At 42.6% G+C, this 24329-nt stretch overlaps 1 long non-coding RNA gene across 1 annotated transcript; it reads right to left on the bottom strand.

Moving 5' to 3' along the window:
* Nucleotides 1–265: 265 nt before the first annotated feature.
* LOC116972861 lies at nucleotides 266–23462 on the bottom strand. The gene is made up of 3 exons (XR_004411931.1): nucleotides 23335–23462; nucleotides 15951–15953; nucleotides 266–277 (listed from the first exon to the last, which is right to left on the bottom strand). It is a non-coding gene; the product is annotated as an uncharacterized LOC116972861 (long non-coding RNA).
* Between the last annotated feature and the right edge of the window lie 867 nt (nucleotides 23463–24329).

Genomic DNA, 24329 nt, shown 5'->3' with positions numbered 1-24329 from the left:
GCTTCAACTTAGATTTATCTGGATGTAGGACGAACCCCAGAGTTTCGAGGAGCTGTTTTGTAGCTGATACTGCTGCCACAGCCAATTCCATCGTTTTCCCTACTATCTGAATATCATCCAGATATGCCATGACAATATGTTTTTGTTTTCTTAGTATTGCCATGGCTGGGTTCAATATTTTGGTGAATAATCTTGGGGCTGAAGTTAGCCCATAGGGCAATGCTTTGTACCATCCAGTTAAATTTTAGGTTTCTGCGATGATCCTTGTATATGGGTACTAGATAGTAAGCATATTTAAGATAAATGCTTGCCATGAAGTGTCCTTTGGAATTCAGTTGTTTGGCAGTAACATATGTCTCCATTTTGAAATGTATATACTTAACAAATTTGTTTAGTGATGTTAAGTCAATGATGATGCGACAGCCACCATCTTTTTTGGTTTTAGTGAATATATTGGATACAAATTCCAAAGGTTCATGTTTGGTCTTTTCGATGACCCCCTTTGTGATAAGTCTCACCAGTTCAGCTTGCCCCTCACGTTTCTCTTTGACGGAGGGAGAAATACCCTTTGGGGCCAATGTTGAACTGGCGGCGTTTTTTCTGACATGAATTGTATTTTATATCCACTAATGCTGTTGAAAATATACTTGTCACTCGTGACCATACCCCATGCTTCTTTAAACAAGTGTAATCTCCCCCCGCTTGGGTATCGGAGGTCTTGGTTTGCTCGTCCCGGGGCCTGCCCTCATTAGGCCGAAGGTTTTTGATGCTTCCTCCATCTCCTTCAGTTTTTTATTGAGATCTTCCCCAAATAGCAGCGCGTCCGTCTCCGCAGCTGGGGCTTTACACAAGCCAGCAAATTTGGGATTGAGGGCTGGTCTTATGTTTCCCTCCGGAGATTGTTGATCTCAAATTTTGTGGTACACATTAATGCCAGCACATCCTGCTGGCAGGTATCCATCTCCGTGGTCTCCACGGAACGAGCAAAGGCTGTGATGGCCGACGTCAGGAGCCTAGGATCCGCTGTAGCTTGAGTTCTTGGGTCCGGATGTGTGACCCCACATGCCCCCAGATTTGGCTGTTGACACTTTTTACTTTGAGGGCCTCACAGTTTTCTGGTGCTGTGTGTTGTTTCAGCACCTCAGCGAGCACCTTTTCCAGTAATGGTTTATTGCATAGATGGTTGATGCTGGCCGCCATTCTTGGTTCCAGCGGTGCTCCAGCCCGTGAGGTTGCTACAAAGCGGTCCACCACACCCAGCAGCTCTTCCTGTTCCTGCACCCCTGGCATACTCCCGAATTCGTCCGCCTGCCCCTGTTCCAGACCAGCCCAGCCCTGGTCACCAATGCTAGCCTCCAGTAATGAGGGAGCAGAGGGCAGTGCATGAAACACTGTGGAGGGGGTGCCTGACCTCCCTCCGCGAGAGCGCTCTTTCTGCGCATCTCGCTGGAGCTGCTCCAATAGCTGTTGGATGCAGCTCCAGCGGCTGTCTCTCCTCCATTTAGGTGGAGACATGTCCCCGTCCAACGAATCGGACGCCACCGGCCGGATGCCTGTTCGGATGGCTAGACATCCAGCCCGCAGTTCAGGCACTAGCGGGACTGGGCTCGGCGCGGTGATGGGGATAGCGGTGCGCCCGGTAATTGTTCCTACCGCCTTCTTCTAGAGCTTTTGTGCCTTGTAGATGCGAGAGCGCCCCTCAAGCAGCGCGTCTCGCAGGCACCTGCTCCGTGAGCCGCTCCAGCGGCTCAGGCGGCTCTCTCTCCCCCCGTGCGGGTGGAGAGACGTCCCATCCGAAATCGGGAACACCTGCCGGATGCCTCTTCGGGTGGCTATGCATCCAGCCCGCTGCTCAGGTGCTAGCGGGCTGGGCTCGGCACAGTGTCGGGGAATAGAGGAACACCGGGTAAACGCTCCTACCGCCTGTTGCTGCCCCCCTCCCCGACGGGAAAACGTTCCTCCTTGAACGGGGGACAGTTTTGTTCCAGAGTCTTTTTCTCTGCCTGTAAAACACAAGCAGAAAAAGGCTCACCTGTAAAAGAAACCCGACCTCAGGATACTCACCTGACGGTCCGTTTCATTCAGTAGCGGGAGCGCCTAACTCCCGTTGCAGCCGCTGTTGCACTGCTGGCGTAATGCCGCACCTGCGCACTGAGTGGGTTCTTCATGTAGTCACTCACGTGACTCCGAAGTAAAATCAGATACCATCTTAAGTATTTGATTATAATTTATTTTTAAAATCTGTATTTTAATCCAATGCAAATGATTGAAAATACATTTCAAATGCATTAGAATATGTTAAACCACACAAATTAGCTTGATGGAGTTTGTAGGCAGCCTCTAAGGTCGATGAAAGATGTGTCACAGAGGAAATATTCAATCAGATGATTTCAGATTCACAGTCATTTCTAGAATTTATTTTGAAAAGGCAGAGGATTCAGCCCATCATTGCGAAACCAGATGTCGTGTTCAAGATAGACACAAATTGCTGGAGTAACTCGGCGGGTCAGGCGGCATCACTGGAGAAAAAGGATGGGTGATATTTCACGTCAGGATACTTCTTCAGACTAATGTTCAGACTGGCGTTCAATATAAGGCTTCCTTGCAATCTCCTCAAAGCCTTATAAAATTTTATCTTTCAAGTATTTATCCCATTGCTTTTTGATTGAAAACAGAAGAGCAAGCAGTTGAAGCCACTTGGATCCCTGAGCATGTTCCATGCTTCAACTAGAGATCATAGTTAATTCTGCCTGAGCTACAATGCCACATTTCTGCTTTCTTCCCTTATCCCAGGCAGTTTAATCACCTGTCAATCTGTGCCTTGAATATATGCAACGTGCCTGTCTCCAGAGTCCTTTCAGAAAGAATTCCAAGGAGTCACAACTGTCTGAGAGAAGTCCTTCGCATCACCATTTTAGATAACTGATCGAGAAAATATGCCCCCTTGTTCCAGATACCCCTTTAGAAGGAATATCCTCTCTGTATTTGCCCAGTCAAAACCTCTTAGATTCAGATGTTTCCATAAGATTTCCTTCAATCATTTAGGGGTCCAGGTTCAGCTTTTCTTCAACATCATAATCCAATGAATTAATTTAGTGTACTATTCTGTACTGCCGCAGTGCAAGTAAATTTCTCCCCCCTTTTATATTACATTTATCTTGCAGTAAGTCAATTCTGCACTGTAATTGCTTGCTTCACCTGCATACTAATATCTTATGTTTCAAGTGCAAGGAACAGCAGGTATTTTTGTACTTCGACATTTTGTAATTTTACTCCATTTGAAATAATAATTGGCTTCTTCATTCTTTCTACCCAAATTAATAACCTCAGAATTTCACAAATTGTACATCTAAACCAACTACATCTTATCTGCAATTCTTTGAAGGCTCTTTTGTGTCCTCCTCACAATTCACTAATCTAATCTTTGAATCATCAGCAAATCTGTCTGTAATGCATTTGATCCCTTCATCCACATCATTAACATAGATTGTAAATACTGATGCCCCAGCACTGATCCCTGTGGCATATCATTAGTTACCAATTACCATTTATTCTGACTGTTTATTGTTTGAAGCTTACCTATGTAAATATATCACTCCTGATGCAGTATTCTCATTATATTCAATAATGTTTATGTGACACCTTAGTAAATGCCTTCTCAACATCCAATAAACCGTATCTTCTAGTTTCCCCAATCCTTCAAGACTTCAAGAGACTTCAAGAGAGTTTATTGTCACGTGTCCCTGACAGGACAATGAAATTCTTGCTTTGCTTCAGGCATTGACTACATAACAGATCAGTGTGTCCATATACCATTATTTACGTAAATACACACATGAATAAATAAACTGATCAAGTGAAAATAACAGATAATGAGCTATTAATGTTCAGAGTTTTGTCCGAGCCAAGTTTTATAACCTGATGGCTGTGGGGAAGTAGCTATTCCTGAACCTGGTCGTTGCAGTCTTCTGGCTCCTGTACCTTCTACCTGAAGGTAACAGGGAGATGAGTGTGTTGCCAGGATGGTGTGGGTCCTTGATGATATTGCCAGCCTTTTTGAGGCAGCGACTGCGATAGATCCCCTCGATGGGAGGGAGGTCAGAGCCGATGATGGACTGGGCAGTGTTTACTACTTTTTGTAGTCTTTTCCTCTCCATAGAGCTCAAGTTGCCGAACCAAGCCACGATGCAACCGGTCAGCATCTACTGTGCACCTGTAGAAGTTAGAGAGAGTCCTCCTTACCGACTCTCCGTAATTTTCTCAGGAAGTAGAGGCGCTGATTTGCTTTTTTAATAATTGCATCAGTGTTCTCGGACCAGGAAAGATCTTCAGAGATGTGCACGCCCAGGAATTTGAAGCTCTTGACCCTTTCAACCATCGACCCGTTGATATAAACGGGACTGTGGGTCCCCCTCCTACTCCTTCCAAAGTCCACAATCAGTTCCTTGGTTTTGCTGGTGTTGAAGGCCAGTTTATTGTGCTGGCACCATATGGACAGTTGCTCGATCTCTCTTCTATGCTCTGACTCATCCCCATCAGTGATACATCCCACAACAGTGGTGTCATCAGCAAACTTGATGATTGAGTTCGCACTATGACCGGCTACGCAGTCATGAGTATAGAGTGAGTACAGCAGGGGGCTGAGCACGCAGCCTTGAGGTGCTCGCGTGCTGATTGTTATTGAGTCTGACACATTTCCACTAATACGAACAGACTGTGGTCTGTGAATGAGGAAGTCGAGGATCCAATTGCAGAGGGATGTGCAGAGACCCAGTTCTGCGAGTTTGGTAACCAGCTTGGAGGGGATGTATTAAATGCCGAGCTGTAATCGATGAATAATAGCCTGACATATGAATTTTTGTTGTTCAAGTGGTCCAGAACGGAGTGGAGGGCCAGCTAGATTGCATCCTCCGTTGATCTGTTGTGGCGGTAAGTGAACTACAGTGGGTCCAGGTTTTTGTTGAGGTAGGAGTTGATTTGCGCCATGATCAACCTCTCAAAGCACTTCATCACCACAGGCGTTAGTGCCACTGGTTGATAGTCATTGAGGCACGTCATTTTACTCTTCTTGGGCACTGGTATAATTAATGCCTTTTTGAAGCAGGTGGGAACCTCGGACTTCAAAAGTGAGAGGTTGAAAAGTCTGTAAAAATTCCAGCCAGTTGGTCCGCACAGGTTTTTAGAACACGACCAGGTGTACCATCAGGTCCAGGTGCTTTTCGTGGGTTCACCCCTCTGAAGAATTTTCTGACGTCGGCCTCTGTGACTGAGACTGAAATACCATCACAGCAAATGGGGACTCGGGAAGGCACATCGGTGTTCTCCCTATCAAACCGTGCGTAAAACGCATTGAGCTCATCAGGGAATGATGCTACGCCAACATCCGAGCTACCTCCTGATTTCGCCTTGTAGGAGGTGATTGCATTCAGGTCCTGCCACAGCTGACGAACATCTGTCTCATCCTCCAGTTTGGAGCAGATGTCTCTCTTGGCCTTTTTGATGGCCTTACCAAGGTCGTATCTGGACTTCTTGTCGACCACTGTATCATCAGACATGAATGCCCGGTGTCTGGTCTTCAGAAGAGTGCGGATCTCAAAGTCCATCCAAGGTTTCTGATTGGGAAACACTCGGAAGGTTTTTGTTGGGATGCAGTCCTCCACACATTTCTTAATGAAGTCTGTAACGACTGTGGCATATTCGTTCAAGTCCGTTGCTGAGTCCTTGGTCATTGCCCAGTCTACAGACTCCAAACAGTCCTGTAGTTGTTCCTCTGCCCCCCTCCCCCCCTCCCCCCCCCCCCCCCCCCCCCCCCCCGAACAGTTCTGTGCTGTCCTCACTTCTGGGGGTGCGCTCTTTAATTGCTGCCTGTAGGCAGGAAGAAGCAGCACCGCGGTATGGTCGGATTTACCAAAGTGAGGGCGAGGGATAGAACGATAGGCATTCTTGATGGTGGTGTAGCAGTGGTCGAGGGTGTTTGGTCCTCTGGTGCAGCAGGAGACATGTTGGTGGAAGTTAGGGAGTGATTTCTTAGGTTTGCCTTATTGAAGTCCCCAGCAATGGTGGTAAATGCCTCGGGGTAAGACGTCTGGTGTTTGTTGACCACGGCGTGCAGCTCCTCCAGTGCCAGACGGACGTCTGCCTGGGGTGGGATGTAGACCGCAGTCAGGATGATGGAGGTGAATTCCCTCGGAAGGTAGAATGGACAGCACTTCACCGCCAGATGTTCGAGGTGTGGAGAGCAGGAGTTGGACAGGATTGCCACGTCTGAACATCACGCAGAGTTGACCATGAGGCAGACGCCCACTCCTCTCCCTTTCCCACATGCCAGTGTACGGTCCATACGGTGGATGGAGAACCCTTCAGGTTGGACCGCTGAGTCTGGGGAGCTGGGGGTGAGCCATGTCTCTGTGAAACAGAACACAGAGCATTCCCTCAGCTCCCTTTAATAAAGCAGCCTTGACCTTAAGTCCTCCACTTTATTTTTAAGGGATTGTACGTTGGCCAGTAGGATAGTAGGGAGAGGGAGCCGAAGTCCCCTGCGCTACAGCCTGACCTGAAGTCCTGCCCGCAAGCCACATTTCCGGACACAATAGAGGCTTCCCCTTTGTTTCCAGGTACTGTGCTTACTGTACTGTCCACTGTATTTTATATCGTTAAAGGACAAGCAAATTTGTCAACCACATGTTCCCCTTTATATCACCATGTTGGTTGTCTTTTGACATTCCAAATGTTCTACTCTTCAATAATGGATCTCAACATTTTCCCAATGCCAAATACTAGGCTAAATGGTTTTCTGTTTTCTTTTGGTCACTTTGCTTGAATAGTAGTATTATATTTTTAGTTTTCCAACCCCTGGGAGCTTGAGAGAATCTAGGGAATTTTTGGTAGATTACAAGCAATGCAGACACTCCCTAGAAGGCAGATTGAAGAAATACATTAGCACAGGTATAAATATTTTTTTTTCCTATTACCAATGGATACATCTGGGTGTGCCTGTTGCATTACACTAAGAATCGCACAAAACCAAGGGATGTAAACAATTAATCTCAAAGAATAGTCAACTTTTAGCCATTGATGCAATCACAAAGAAAGCTCAACAACTCAACAACCTCCCGAGACATCTGTGGTGAGGTGTGGCAAGATATTGTAAGTTCTAGTGGGTATACAATTTCCCATCCAGGGCATGTAATGTTAATTTGTTGAAAGTTCAGAGCTGATGTTCACTTTGATGAAGTGCCAATACATCTTAGAATGTGGCCAACCTGAACCATCTCACGTCAACAAATGAGATTGCCATTGATCCTGAGAAAACGTTGGGAAGTTCAAGACTCCCACATGAGTTATTGAATTTGCTGAGAGATGTTCACTTGTTTGTTTTCCACACACTGATGCTGAATTCCTTCTGGGAGTTCACCAATGCTGTGTGAACTTCGTGCAATTCTGCCAGTAATATTCCTGCAAAAATTTTACCCAGGTGAATTTAGTTTTAGAATTGCATCTCATTCGTTTCAGTGTGGAGGGGATCAACAGTAAGTGGTCTAGGTATGACATACCTGTGTGTTTCCTTCTATGTTAGTTATTTTGGAAGCTTTTAATTGCTTTTAATGGAAAAGATACAAAACTCTACATAAAAGTGTACACTGTAAAATAAGCTTACTTTAAGAGTTCGAAGCCAATCATTTAATATGAATCAAAAATCAAACACCAGAGGAAATCAACATGCCAAGCAGCAACGGTGGAGAAGAATGGACAGATGATATTTCGAATCGGGACCCTACTTCAAACTGATCCAATCTTCATCCGTCCATTTCCGCCCCAGACTCTGCCTGGCCTGCTGAGTTCCTCCAGCACTTCATTTTTTGCTCAAGTTTCCAGTTTTTGCATTCTCGTTGTGTCTGCAGTGTAATAAAATTCATTTAGATCCCTATGTAATTTGATTACGTCTTTGTTGTGTCATTCAGAAATGGTTGTAGTTTAGACAGATGATTTAACCATACAGAGGAAAGGCATGGAGACTCAAGAGACTGCAAATATTGGGATCTGGAGCATAAAAACAAACTGTTGAATGAACACAGTAGCTAATGCAGCATCTGTGGTGGCAAATTAATTTTCAACATTCCGGGTCAAGACCTTGCATCAGGATCTGGGAAAGGAAAGACGTCATTTTGTTTCAAGTATTTCTGTGGGTGGACGTCGTTCCAAGCCCTACTATAGGAGCTGATGTTCACTTTGATGAAGGGCCAATAGATCTTTGAATGCAGCCAACCTGAACCATCTCATGTTAACAAATGAGATTGCCATTGATCCTGAGAACACGTCGGGAAGTTTGAGACTCCCACATGAGTTATTGGCTTCGCTGAGAGATGTTCACTTGTTTGCTTTCCACACACTGACACAGAATTCCTTGTTGTTCCTACTATAGGATGAGATTTGTATCTACAGGGCCCTATCCTGTGCTTTCTCCACAGCATGCACCATGGAACCTGCTTCAGTGTCATACCTTCTCATTTTTCAAAAGATCTCCAATTTACATTATCCCTCAACGGATGGCTGTGCCTTCATCTGTCTCAGACTTAATCTCTGAAATTACTTCCCTCAACATATATCTTCTTGACCTGCTCCATCACAAGGCTCTTTAAAAACATATTTTTTGACCAGCAACCTAATATTTCTTCCATGGTTCAGTATCAAATCGTGTCTGAAAGAGACCCATAAAATACCTAAAATATTTTGCAAGATTAAAATCTCTGTACATCTACAAGCTAAGATTCTTATTGCTTCTAGCCCTAATCTTAAAAGGCTCCTCATTCTGATGCAGAAATAATGATTGCAGTAGGCGGTAGAAATCCAATCACATTGCAAAAAAACACCAGAATATTGTAGGTCACATAGTGAACTTTCTTTCAACTGCTTCTAAGCCAATGGTGTAATATAGTCTACTGAACAATTGGTGACCTGAACCATTATCTATTCCTCCTTCCACAGATGCTATCTGACTTGCTGAACGACGCCAGTATTTTCTATTTTGATATCAGTACCACAGGGACTCCCGGGGTTACCGAATGACCTAACTTACAGAAATCTGACTTCATGCAAATTTCCCCCTAAATTTTTATCAATTTAAAAAATATATAGTAATAGTAATAAAATGGTTTGTGGTATTCATTAATAACTGAATACAGTAAATATTTCTGAAGAAGAGTCCTGACCCAAAATATAACTGTCCAGTCCCTAAACAGATGCTGCCATACCAGTTGAGTTCCTCGTCTCTACAGTAAATATTTCATTAGTTTAATTATTAATGAATATTTGATGAAATGGAAAAAAATGGCAAGTGTATGAAGAGCAATATGAAATATCAGGTATTTCTCCCTCTTGTTTCTGACTTGGGAGGAATCAGCTGTTGACAATTCTAAGGAATGAAATCCTTACATAATCGGGAGTCTTCATGGATAGTTTGTACATTGTGTATTCTTTCACAGGGGTGAGACATTAAACCTGACATTAGTCTCATTTAAGGTAGATACAAAATGCTGGAGTAACTCAGCGGGACAGGTAGGATCTCCGGGGAGAAGGAATGGGTGACGTTCAGGTCAGGAATGGGCTGGATAGAGATAGAATATAGTCGGAGACAGTAAGACTAGTGGGAGAACTGGGAAGGGGAAGGGGATGGAGAGAGGGGGAAAGCACGGGCTATTTGAAGTTAGAGAAGTCAATGTTCATACCGCTGGGGTGTAAGCTACCCAAGTGAAATATGAGGTGCTGTTCCTCCAATTTGCGCTGGGCCTCACTCTAACAGTGGAGGAGGCCCAGGACAGTAAGGTCAGATTGGGAATGGGAGAGGGAATTAAAATGCTGAACAACCGGGAGATCAGTTACGTTGAGGCAGCTGAGCGGAGGTGTTCAGCGAAACAATCGCCGAGCCTGCGCTTGGTCTCGCCGATGTACAGCAGTTGACACCTGGAACAGCGGATACAGTAGATGAGGTTGGAGGACGTGCAAGTGAACCTCTGCCTCACCTGAAAAGACTGTTGTGGTCTTTAGATGTCGCCTTAACCTACCTGATCTCCCGGTTGCCTATGAAGCTGCCAAGGCTTGCAAAAGGTTCATCCTTGAAGGTCATTTTCTGTAAGATTAAAACAAGAAATCTTTCCATTGTCTTCGCTCTCTCTGTTGCTACCCTGTTGTATTTATGGTGAATAGTGAAGCAACTATGAGCATCAAATAGTCCACAGTATTTTATAGCTCTGTAAGCAGCAACATACAGTAAACTACTTGCAGGGAAACAGCAAATATATCCAAGGTGCTTCACAAGAGCAAAAAAAAAAAATCAGACACAAACTGACACTCAGCCATCATACATCAAGGTGACAAAAGCTTTGTCAAAGAGACTGGTTTGGATCTTTAAAAAGTAGAAAGGTTGGGAGGAAGATTAGACTAAAGGATTAGGAGGCAGAGGTTTTTGCTTATTTGCTTGTGCTAAACATGTTGTTGACAGGTACACAAAAATGCCGGAGAAACTCAGCGGGTGCAGCAGCATCTATGGAGCGAAGGAGATAGGCAACGTTTCGGCCCGAAACGTTGCCTATCTCCTTCACTCCATAGATGCTGCTGCACCCGCTGAGTTTCTCCAGCATTTTTGTGTAACCTTCGATTTTCCAGCATCTGCAGTTCCTTCTTAAACAACATGTTGTTGACAGTGTGCTTTACTCTCCCTCAGAAATATAATTTAATTGAAGTCAAAAAATAAAGGTCACTTTTGACATGAGTAAACTCTGACAGACACAGCAAAGCATGAACTGTAACCTGTATTATCCCCCAAACTGCCCCTCCTTCCATCCCATTATCATGTACGTTTTCCTGTAATTAATTCATAGTGCAGTAAATGCTAATGTCAGAGAATATTAATACAGATTGCTCACACTAACAGCTCCTTGTTGGGGAGATGTTGCGAGTTAATGAAGAACAACAAAGCAGTTAATGATGTGTAACTGGAGGATGCTGATATTTCATTTAATAAAAGCAATAGGTAAGATCCCAGCGGCTTATTCAGTTTTCTAAAATTCAAACATTTACAAATATACTATTAAATATAATGTAAAACCAAAAGACTGTAAAATGTGGACTGCCTTTCTCCTGACTGGTCGTCATTTATTTTCATGCACAGTGCATGGTAGAGCTCTGGATGTTCAGTGTTGCAGAACACTGGGGGAACTGGAAGGAAGGGGCATGGCTCCCTAAATATGTCGACAAAGGTGGAACTAGTCCAGTATGCCCACTTGGTCGGTACAGGCAAGGTGGCCCAAAGGGCCTGTTTCCGTGCGGTATGGCTTTGTGATTGTTTACCTCCTTACTCACACAAACCTCCTTATTCTCATCAATGTAACCTTCTAACCCAACGATCAAAATGTCTAACTCTTCATAAGTATCGTACTATTAAACCGGTGGAACTTGCATCTATCTTCCCCACTCTCACGTTTCCCCTCTTTCTAGATTAGAATGCCTTATATTGGAATATGTTTTCACAAGACCCACAATTACAACACTCTCACATATTTGTGTGGTTGGATGGTGAATATTGACACACACTTTAACTTTGCAGCACCATTGCACAGCTGATCAAATCTCCATCCAGCAAATTGTTTCCAACAGCAGCCTCCAGATAGCGTTCATAAAAACATAGAAACATAGAAATAAGTGCATGCAGTAGGCCATTCGGCCCTTCGAGCCTGCACCGCCATTCAATATGATCATGGCTGATCATCCAACTCAGTATCCTGTACCTGCCTGCTCTCCATACACCCTGATCCCTTTAGCCACAAGGGCCACATCTAACTCCCTCTTAAATATAGCTAATGAACTGGCCTCAACTACCTTCTGTGGCAGAGAATTCCAGAGATTCACCACTCTCTGTGTGAAAAATGTTTTTCTCATCTCGGTCCTAAAAGATTTCCCCCTTATCCTTAAACTGTGACCCCTTGTTCTGGACTTCCCCAACATCGGGAACAATCTTCCTGCATCTAGCGTGTCCAACACCTTAAATATTTTGTACGTTTCTATAAGATCCCCCCTCAGTCTTCTAAATTCTAGCGAGTACAAGCCGAGTCTATCCAGTCTTTCTTCATATGACAGTCCTGACATCCCAGGAATCAGTCTGGTGAACCTTCTCTGTACTCCCTCTATGGCAAGAATGTATTTTCTCAGATTTGGAGACCAAAACTGTACGCAATACTCCAGATGTGGTCTCACCAAGACCCTGTACAACTGCAGTAGAACCTCCCTGCTCTTATACTCAAATCCTTTTGCTATGAATGCTAACATACCATTCACTTTCTTCACATGCCATGCTGCACCTGCATGCCTACTTTCAATGACTGGTGTACCATGACACCCAGGTCTCATTGCATCTCCCCTTTTCCTAATCGGCCACCATTCAGATAATAGTCTACTTTACTGTTTTTGCCACCAAAGTGGATAACCTCACATTTATCCACATTATACTGCATCTGCCATGCATTTGCCCACTCACCCAGCCTATCCAAGTAACGTTGCAGCCTCCTAGCATCCTCCTCACAGCTAACGATGCCCCCCAGCTTCGTGTCATCCTCAAACTTGGAGATGTTGCATTCAATTCCCTCATCCAGATCATTAATATATATTGTAAATAGCTGGGGTCCCAGCACTGAGCCTTGCGGTACCCCACTAGTCACTGCCTGCCATTGTGACAAGGACCCGTTTACTCCTACTCTTTGCTTCCTGTCTGTCAGCCAGTTCTCTATCCACTTCAATACTGAACCCCCAATACCGTGTGCTTTAAGTTTGTATACTAATCTCTTATGTGGGTCCTTGTCGAAAGCCTTCTGAAAGTCCAGATATAACCCATCCACTGGTTCTCCCTTATCCACTCTACTAGTTACATCCTCGAAAAATTCTATAAGATTCGTCAGACATGATTTACCTTTCATAAATCCATGCTGACTTTACCCTATGATTTCACCACTTTCCAAATGTGCTGCTATCCCATCTTTAATAACTGATTCTAGCAGTTTCCCCACTACCGATGTTAGACTAACTGGTCTGTAATTCCCCGTTTTCTCTCTCCCTCCCTTTTTAAAAAGTGGGGTTACATTAGCTACCCTCCAATCCTCAGGAACTACTCCAGAATCTAAAGAGTTTTGGAAAATTATCACTAATGCATCCACTATTTCTGTGACTACTTCCTTAAGTACTCTGGGATGCAGCCTATCTGGCCCTGGGGATTTATCGGTCTTTAATCCATTCAATTTACCTAACACCACTTCCCGGCTAACCTGGATTTCACTCAGTTCCTCCATCTCATTTCACCCCCGATCCCCTGCTATATCTGGCAGATTATTTATGTCTTCCTTAGTGAAGACAGAACTAAAGTAGTTATTCAATTGGTCTGCCATGTCTTTGTTCCCCATGATCAATTCACCTGTTTCTGACTGCAAGGGACCTACATTTGTTTTAACTAATCTTTTTCTCTTCACGTATCTATAAAAACTTTTGCAGTCAGTTTTTATGTTCCCTGCCAGTTTTCTTTCATAATCTATTTTCCCTTTCCTAAATAAGCCCTTTGTCCTCCTCTGCTGGAATCTGAATTTCTCCCAGTCCTCTGGTAGGCTGCTTTTTCTGGCTAATTTGTATGCTTCATCTTTTGTTTTGATTACTATCTCTAATTTCCCTTGTTATCCACGGATGCACTACCTTCCCTGATTTATTCTTTTGCCAAACTGGGATGAACATTTGTTGTAGTTCACCCATGCAGTCTTTAAATGCCTTCCATTGCATATCCACCGTCAACCCTTTAAGAATCATTTGCCAGTCTATCTAGGCCAATTCATGTCTCATACCCTCAAAGTTACCTTTCTTTAAGTTCAGGACCCTTGTTTCTGAATTAACAATGTCGCTCTCCATCCTAATGAAGAACTCAACCATATTATGGTTACTCTTTCCCAAGGGGCCACGCACAACAAGACTGCTAACTAACCCTTCCTCATTACTCAATACCCAATCTAGAATAGCCTGCTCTCTTGTTGGTTCCTCTACATGTTGGTTGAGAAAACTATCCCGCATACATTCCAAGAAATCCTCTTCCTCAGCACCCTTGCCAATTTGATTCACCCAATCTATATGTAGATTGAAGTCACCCATTATAACTGTTTTACCTTTGTTGCACGCATTTCTAATTTCCTGTTTGATGTTATCCCCAACTCCAATACTACTGTTAGGTGGCTTGTACACAACTCCCACTAGCGTTTTCTGCCCCTTAGTGTTTCGCAGCTCTACCCATATCGATTCCACATCCTCCAAGCTAATGACCTTCCTTTCTATTGCGTTAATCTCCTCTCTAACCAGCAACGCTACTCCACCTCCTTTTCCTTTCTGTCTATCCCTCACATTTAAGAAACCCTTTCCCTTTAACTCCATCCTCGACTATCCCATTTGACACCCCACCCCCCTTATTCAGTTTAAAACCACCCGTGTAGCAGTGGCAAACCTGCCTGCCAGAATGCTGGTCCCCCACCTGTTAAGATGCAATCCGTCCCTTTTGTACAGTTCCCCCTTACTCCAAAACAGATCCCAGTGATCTAAGAATCTAAATCCCTGCCCCGTGCACCAGTTCCTCAGCCACACATTCAGGTCCCATAACCCCCTGTTCCTGCTCTCACCAGCACGAGGAACTGGAAGCAAACCGGAGATAACAACCCTGGAGGTCCTGCTTTTCAGCATTTTTCCGAGCTCTCTAAAGTCACGCTGCAGAATATTCATCCTCTTCTTTCCGACATCGTTTGTGCCGACATGCATTACCACTTCCAGCTGTTCACCTTCGCCCTTGAGGATTTTCTGCACTCTGTCCGTGAGATCCTGGATCCTGGCACCAGGAAGGCAGCACACCATCCTTGAATCCCGTCTGCTGCCGCAGAAACCCCTGTCCGTACCTCTCACAATGGAGTCTCCCACTACAATGGCGTTGGCCTCTTTGGTTTTGGCTCAACAGCCCTTTCAGTTCAGGTAGTTGGAAGAGGGGCCAGTGAGTTTAATGACAGTTCTCTTATCCCTGGCAAGTCGCACAATTTCTACTTCTGCAGAGTCTACATTGGTTAAAATCAGTGTAGGAAGGAACTGCAGATGCTAGATGTTAAAATCAAGGTTCAATTGTCAATACCTTACTGTAAGTAGAGCAGACCATCACACAATTTTAAATACATACTTATGATTTTTAAGTCTGAAACATATTGAATGTATTTTGTGCTAAACTTTGGCATCAGTTATATAGTCATAGAACAGCATACCATATGATAACAGGCCCTTCAGCCAAATTTGCCCATGCCGACCAAGATGCCCCATCTACGCTCGTCCCACCTTCCCGCGTTTGGCCCATATCCCTCTAAACCTTTCCTATCCACGTACATGTTCAAGTTACAGAGATAATATGAGATCTCCCCATTGCAGCTTATAGTTTTATCTAACAACATGTGATATTTGTATATCAACAATTTATTAACTAATTCTGTAGAATTCTCCTCAAGTGATGCAACATAATTTCTGATAATTATGTCTGGAAGTTGAATTAATTGGCACCCATCTTATTGCTTAAAAAAGATTCACCACTGTATGCAGAGTGATCGCATTCAATTTGATCTATTCAAAAGGAGGATCTAATATATATGTTTCATATTGGGTTTTTTTCGTTATGACTGGTCACAAGATGCTCTGTGCACGTCTGAAGTAACCTCATGATTGTTTTAGAGAGGACTAATCAGGCCTGCACATTGTGTGTGCCGAGGAAAGCTGGAAGGTGCTATGAAAACATTTATATCCAGGGTTTCTTTCCTAAACGTGAAGCCAAGAGGTACAGAAGGGCAGGCAAATGGCATGCATTGCTCAATCCACTCTTCCTCCGATCCGAATAGTCTAGTGCTAACATTCTGTGCCAAATGCCCTTCTTCCCCTTTGTCTCCAATGTTCCGTCTCCTGGCACCTAACAACCGCAATCACATCTTCACCAAATGGACTAATTTCCCATGAGCCAGTTGTGCATCAGTTACATAGTACAAAGTAGCAATTTTACAAAATTTTGAGATTTAAAAAATCAAGTTTGCAATTTATCCCATCAGATAAAGCATTAAAAAGATGTTTAATTTGACACCTAATTCACTTTCATATCTTCAGTATTAAAAAAGTTATGGTAATTTTCATACTCGGAAATTAGCATCTTAATCCCTATTGCTTTTCCATTGACTTAACACAAAGGCTGTGATCGAGGACAGTCAAAAGCCCATAACTTTCTTAAAAATTAAGAGAACTGAAATACATTTTCAGTTATTATAGATTGAAGCATTCTGAAACAAATATGAAACAATCTTACTTGGATGGCCTGAAATTAAAGCATATAATTAGTTAGTTACCTAATTGTAGCTAATTACAAAATTCAATTACTAGATCTAAACATCTATCTAAACAACATTTCTTAAGAAAAGATTAACATTTTTAAATAGCCTGTGTCCAAATAACATTCACACAAGAATTCACAATATAACATGATTTTTAAATCTCATTGTCATGAATTTATAGGCCAAATGGAAGGGATTTAGTGTTTAATTCCCGTAAATTAATGACCATTTTAATCATCTTGCGAGTGGGATTTGTGGAACGCGATCGATTGGAACGTTACGGTTGCGGTTAATTTAAGCCCCATACCAGCAAGAAAAACACTGCCAGTTCGTATGGGGCCTAAATCACCTTTTCGCAACGTAAAATTTGGATTAAGGTAATCATAAGAAGCACGTTTATATGTAAAATAAACGGCTTACCTTTAGCTATCCTGTACGGGAAATCCGTCCGATTGTCAGCATTGACGGCATTAGATGCGGATTTTTATTTTACTCCAGCACTGAAATTGTCCCGCGGTTTAAATTTTTTTTCACAGAACCGCAGTCGGAACAATTCTTCAGCATTAGCTGACATCCTGAGAAAATATATCTCGGACAGGCTGGGGAAAACCACATTTTAACCTCGCCACCCCCCCCCCAAAGGCGTCAAAGTCGCGCACGCGGCCAGTGGCAGAACTGCAGTGCCGCTGAAGGTAAGTTTTGTAGCATACCTAAACAAAGCAGCACAAGGACAAGCTCTTCAGTCTCAGGTGTCTGTGCCAACCATGATACCAACTAACCTGCAAGTGATCAACATCCCACATTTCCTACTTACTCATATTTAAACTCTGCAAACATGTCTGCTTGTATCACCACCCCTGGCAACGTGTTCCAGGCACCTGCTATTTGCGTATAAAATTTGCCTCATAAATCTTCTTTAAACTTTCCTCCTCTTAAGTTGAACGTCTTCCTTCTAAAATTTGATATTGCCATCCAAGAAAAAAACATTGTCTGCTCTATTTATATCTCTCATCATTTTATATACATTTGTCGGGTCGCCCGCTCAGCCTCCAACACTATAGAGAAAACAATCAAAGTGTGTCCAACCTCCTCTTATTGCTAATACCCTTTAATACATGCAATGTCCTGGTTAACCTCTTTTTCACCTCTCCAAAGCCTTCACATCCTTCCTGTGATGCAGCGACCTGAACTACACACGATATTCCAATCGGAAACTGTCCAGAATTGCCTGAGGACATTTTCCAATAGCAAACATGCCTTAAAATACGAAGACAGACAAAAAAAGTGCTGGAGTAACTCAGCGGGTCAGGCAGCATCTCTGGAGAAAAAGGATAGGTAATGTTTCGGAAATGTCCCCTATCCTTTTCTTCAGAGATGCTGCCTGACCCGCTGAGTTACTCCAGCACATTGGGTCTATCTTTGGTGTAAACCAGCATCTGCAGTTCGTTGTTGCTAAAGAAATGGGAAGTCTGGCTGAAAGACCTGTTAAATTCTCCAGCTATTTTGTAATGATCACAATATTTAGAAATGATATGGAGGAAAGCGAAACGATAATTACTGTTGCATAATTATGGCAGGTGATCATCCACTCAAATCCAGGCGCCATGTAAAAATAACCTAAAAAAAACAAGCTATTCAGGTGCCTTTCTGTCAAAAATAACAGATTCTGGGTTGACAAATGGATATTTTGAGTTAGGAATCCAAGCAGAAATATCAAAATAGTATCTATGCAAACCCTACTGGAGTATTATCATGAAGAGGCAGATCAAAAGGTAGAAGTTCCCTGCAGCAGCTGTCCACGTATGCCAGTGCTCACAGGGTCCCAACACAATATTTTAACAAAGTGCAGTTTCAAATCAGATGTACTTTTGTGAGTAAGAACCCTATTTTCTATATGTCTATATAGGGGATGATCAGCCATGAACACAATGAATGGCGGTGCTGGCTCGAAGGGTGGCCTCCTCCTGCACCTATTTTCTATGTAACACATCGTACTTTTACTCTGCACTTAAATATACTGAAGGCGAAGAGGGGTTTAGGGACTGTCTGTACATTATAGAAAAATACCTAGAAATTTATTCCCAGTTAGTAATATTAAACATACCATCTAGTACAGCTGCAATTGATGGAACTAAATCTCAAAAGCGGAATAGTACAAATAGTCATCATTATATGGGATTAATAGCACTACTACTGGGGGATGAATTTCTCGTTAAAAACATTTATTACTTTGCCTAAAAGCTATTCATCCTTAATTCCACGTTTGAATTTCCTGGCAATATATACTAAACCTGTGTGGCAAAAATATTACTTATCTCCCACAGGACTGAATTTTGTCCAGAACCTGATCACGTGGGTAAGGACTGCTTCTATTCCTCAGCTATGTTAATGGTGATCCAGGCTCTTTGATGAAGCAAATAGTGAGAGAGAGTCTTGCAGCATTGGCACCAGTTTCAATCCTCCTCTTCTGCGCTTTTCAACTGCAGAGAAGGATTGTGTCCACACGAAGGCTAGGTTATCCTGCATACGGCTGCCAATAAGTAGTACCACAATTCTGATCAGTACTGGTCTCTACTTTAACAATCCATTCTACAGTGGCTGTTAAGGCACACATTAGAACATTGATCTATTGCTTGTATCAGGAGCTGAGATGCAGGGAACTGTTTCTCCCTCAGAAGCCATTGATCTGGTGACTGGAATATATCCGGCATGGATAAGTCTCTCAGAATGAAGGAATTATGCAAGATCCCCAGGTGTAGAGCATTGACCATCATAGTTCACAACCATGGTCTAATTAAATATTTAAGCATGAAGGAGGCAAACTCCTTTGTAATTCCAGTCTAGGTCAGGAATGTGGCATTAAAATGTTCAAGGCACATCTGTGCAGCCTGTTAATCACCTGCTGAATCATGCGAAAGTCCAATGTGGTTGCAAAGCAGGGTGCCTGAACTGCCTGACACTCTCTTCCCAAGCTGGAGGTGAATTCCCCACTTCCTGAATCAAGTGTCCCTGCGACTAAGTTTCTTTATACAATAGTACAGTGCAAATTGGGAGATGGTTATGTCTATTGTCAAAATCAAACACATAAGTACAATATGTTGGTGAGGCTGCATTTGGAGTATTGTGTCCAGTTTTGGTCATCCTGCTATAGGAAGGATGTCATTAATCTGTGAAGAGAGCAGAGAAGATTTATGAGGATGTTGCCAGGACTCGAGTGCCTGAGCTATGTGGAGAGGTTGAGCAGGCTACGATGTTATTCCTTGGAAGCGCAGGAGGTTGATCTTGCAGAGGTGTATAAAATCATGAAGGGGGAGACTAAAGAAGGTCCATCTGTCTCCTCAGATTCTGGTGAACTTCTACCGCTGCACCATCGAGAGCATCCTTGCCAACTGTATCACAGTATGGTATGGCAACTGCTCTGTCTCCGACCGGAAAGCACTGCAGAGGGTTGGTGAAAACTGCCCAACGCATCACCGGTTCCTCACTCTCCTCCATTGAGTCTGTCCAGAGCAAACGATGTCTGCGAAGGGCGCGCAGCATCGTCAAGGACTGCTCTCACCCCAGCCACAGACTGCTTACCCTCCTCTCATCAGGGAGGCGCTACAGGTCTCTCCATTGCCGGACCAGCAGGACCAGGAACAGCTTGTTCCCTGCGGCTGTTACATTACTTAACTCTGCACCTCGGTGATTGCCAGTCACCACCCCCCCCCCCAGACATTCCTTCCCCCAGAAAAATTGCACTACTACTACTGTATGTACATATATATATTTATTGCTCATTAATCTATGTTCGCTCTTCTGGGTGAGATGCTAACTGCATTTTGTTGTCTCTGTACTGTACACTGCACAATGACAATAAAGATTGAATCTGAATCTGAATCTGAATCTGGGTAGGGTGAATGCAGTCTTTTACCAAGAGTAGGGGAATCAAAAAGAGAGAAGACATAGGTTTCATGTGAAAGAAGAAAGATTTAATAGGAACTCATGGGGCAACTTTTTCCACAGAGGCAGATGGTCAAGTAGAACGAGCTGCCAGAGGAGGTAGTTGACGCAGGTACTGTAACAACATTCAAAATAAAGAAAAGGTTGAGGGATATGGGCCAAACTCAAGCAGGTGAGAGTAGTGCAGATGGGGCATCTCGGTTAGCATTGGCAAGTTGGACCAAAGGGCCTATTTCTGTGCCTTATGACCCTATAAGTATTAACTACGATAAAACTCTCAGCATTTCTCTTATCTCATAATCATCCCATCTACCAAGCCCTTCATCAACCCAAGAATCCTGTAAGTCATTGAACGTCCTCCAAGTTACCTGCTGCAAATTTAGATTTTCTATGCATGGTTTGCACATTCCTCTATTTGAATCAATCATGTAATTTAGCGTGCAAAGCATCAAATCAGCATTGAATGAAGATTGATGTCACCAATAACTGCTGTGCCAACTCCTGACATGCACACAAAAGGAATTACTGTTTGTTGCCATTGTAAATCCCACTAAAAGTATGTGATCACAATTTATGAATGAAAATTTGAGTCAATCAGCTACACAAGGAAAGCAGCACTGTGCTGTCCATTCTGTTTCAAAAGGCTGTATGGAACAAAGCATAAACCCACAGCTTTATTATGTTTAACAGCTTTCAATAGAATGGATCTATAACCCAATGTCATGACTCCCTCAGAAGTGGTTCCATTCAATTCAGAAGCTGCACACTTAATTAGGAATGATATTGCAGTACCGAGCAGTCAAAAACTGCAAGATGACCAATCACTGAAGTGAGGAGGACACATAAATTTGTTCTATAAATGATTATGTTTATGTAGGTATGTTACAAAACTTACCTTCAGCGGCGCTTCAATTCTGCCACTGGCCGTGCGCGCGACTTTGGCGCCTTTGATGGGGGGGGGGGGGGGCGGGGATAAAATGTGGTTTTCTCCTGCCAGTCCGAGATATATTTTCTTTGGGCTGATAGGTAATGCTGAAAAATCGTTCCGAATGCCGTTCTGTGATTTTTTTTTTAAACCGCGGGACAATTTCATCGCTGGAGTAAAATAAAAATCCACTTCTAATGCCGTCAATGCCAACAACGGGACGGATCTCACGTACGGGACAGCTAAAGGTAAGCCGTTTATTTTTCATATAAACGTGCTTCTTAGGATTACCTTAATCCAAATTTTACGTTGCGAAAAGGTGATTTAGGCCCCATACGAACCGGCAGTGTTTTTCCTGCCGATATCGGGTTTAAGTTCACCGCAAACCGCAACGTTCCAATCGATCGCGTTCCACAAAATCCTGCTCGCAAGATGATTTAAATGGGCATTAATTTACGGGAATTAAACACTAAATTCCTTCCATTTGGCCTATAAATACATGACAATGAGATTTTAAAATCGTGTTACATCGTGAATTCTTGTTTGAATGTTATTTGGACACTTAGGCTATTTAAAAATGTTAATCGTTTCTTAAGAAATGGATAGATGTTTAGATTTAGTAATTGAATTTTGTAATTAGCTACAATTAGGTAATTAACTTATTATATGATTTAATTTCAGGTCATCCAAGTAAGATTGTTTCATATTTGTTTCAGAATGCTTCAATCAATAATAACTGAAAATTTATTTCAGTTCTCTTAATTTTTAAGAAAGTTATGGGCTTTTGACTGTCCTCGATCACAGCTTTTGTGTTGTCAATGGAAAAGCAATAGGGAACAAGATGCTAATTTCAGAGTATGAAAATGTCCATAACTTTTTTAATACTGAAGATATGAAAGTGAATTAGGTGACAAATTAAACTTCTTTTTATGCTTTATCTGATGGGATAATTTGCAGACTTGATTTTTAAAATCTCAAAATGTTGTAACATTGCTAGTTTATGTCACAGTGAACAACCTCAGCTGCACCAAATCTTCAACTGCTCTACGGTTCATAATCATACTTGTAAAGAAAATACTCCTACTGAACCTGCACGAATCATAGTGTGCAGAAAGATCACTGACATTGAAGAGAAAAAAAATGCAATAAATCTCAGGGTATCCAAAGTGCTTTGACAATTAAATACACTATTTGTTAGAGGATGGGGGTGAAGAATAATGCAAACAAGATAGAAATGAGACAAAATAGCTACTTCACCACAGCCATCAGGCTATTAAACTTGGCTCGGACAAAACTCTGAACATTAATAGCCCATTATCTGTTATTTGCACTTTATCAGTTTATTTATTCATGTGTGTATTCACGTATATAATGGTATCTGGACACACTGATCTGTTTTGTAGTCAATGTCTACTATGTTCTGTTGTGCTGAAGCAAAGCAAGAATTTCATAGTCCTATCAGGGACACATGACAATAAAGTCTCTTGACTCTTGAAATAAAGTCATAATTAATGTATTACACAGCATTTTAATTAGGCAATACATTTTGGCTATCTATTGATAAATGGTCACTAGATTTCACGCTACTATGAATGAAAATACTTGTGTAGGAGTGTATAATTGATCATGCCGTATGCAACAATCAGATCTCAGAACCTTTTAACCAGGGATTAAGCACATTGCAAAACCATTTTTTTAAAGTCATTTCTGATAAATATTGCTGTGACATTCATAGGAGATCCCTATGTCCCAACCACAATTACATCATTATTTAATTACTATGTTTCATTTAACTAGTCCATTAGCGATTCATGATATTTATTCTTCTTCAACCATTATCAAACCCCCATTTGCCCCATAACTCCAAATGTGATCTGTTTTATTATATTTTTTTATTCAGGCAATTCTGACTTCTAGAAATGCAGAAATGCTGTGTAATCATATCACATCATATCACTTTGAAATGATGGCTCTCGTCACTCTTTTGAATTGGTTTAATTCGTACTGAAAACACCTGTTTTTTTGGCCAGTTATCATTTGCATAATGACGGAATAAAGGCACACACTATTTTCTGAATGGGGAGAGAATCCAGAAATCGGATGTGTAAAGGGACTTGGGAGTGCTGGTGCAGGATTCCCAAAAAGTTAATTTGCAGGTCGAATCGGCAGTAAGGAAGGCAAACGCAATGCCAGTATTTATATCAAGAGGACAATAGGTGCAGGAGTAGGCCATTTGGCCCTTCGAGTCAGCACCGCTATTCAATGTGATCATGGCTGATCATCCCCAATCAGTACCCCTTTCCTGCCTTCTCCCCATATCTCCTAGGACAAGAATACAAAAACAGGGAAGTAATGCTGTCGCTGAGCTAAGGTGCCACATTTGGAATATTATGAGCAATTTTTGCACATTATCTGAGTAAGAATGTGTTGGCTCTGGAGAGGGTCCAGAGGAGGTTTACAAGATTGATCCTAGGAATGAATGGGTTAACATATGATAAGTGTTAGAAGCACTGGACCTATACTTGCTGTTGAGGAGGGACAGTTACCAAATAGAGAAAGGTTTGGATAGAGTGGATGTGAAGAGGATGGTTCCACTAGTGGGAGAGTGTAGGATTAGAGGCAATAACCATAACCATATAACCATATAACAATTACAGCACGGAAACAGGCCATCTCGGCCCTACAAGTCCGTGCCGAACAATTATTTTCCCTTAGTCCCACCTGCCTGCACTCATACCATAACCCTCCATTCCCTTCTCATCCATATGCCTATCCAATTTATTTTTAAATGATACCAACGAACCTGCCTCCACCACTTCCACTGGAAGCTCATTCCACACCGCTACCACTCTCTGAGTAAAGAAGTTCCCCCTCATGTTACCCCTAAACTTCTGTCCCTTAATTCTGAAGTCATGTCCTCTTGTTTGAATCTTCCCTATTCTCAAAGGGAAAAGCTTGTCCACATCAACTCTGTCTATCCCTCTCAACATTTTAAAGACATCTATCAAGTCCCCCCTTAACCTTCTGCGCTCCAGAGAATAAAG

The sequence above is a fragment of the Amblyraja radiata genome, chromosome 5, assembly GCF_010909765.2.
Source record: "Amblyraja radiata isolate CabotCenter1 chromosome 5, sAmbRad1.1.pri, whole genome shotgun sequence".
NCBI classification, from domain to species: Eukaryota; Metazoa; Chordata; class Chondrichthyes; order Rajiformes; family Rajidae; genus Amblyraja; species Amblyraja radiata.
The sequence above is the reverse complement of the archived record's forward strand: the minus strand, read 5'-3'. Positions and strand labels throughout refer to the sequence as shown.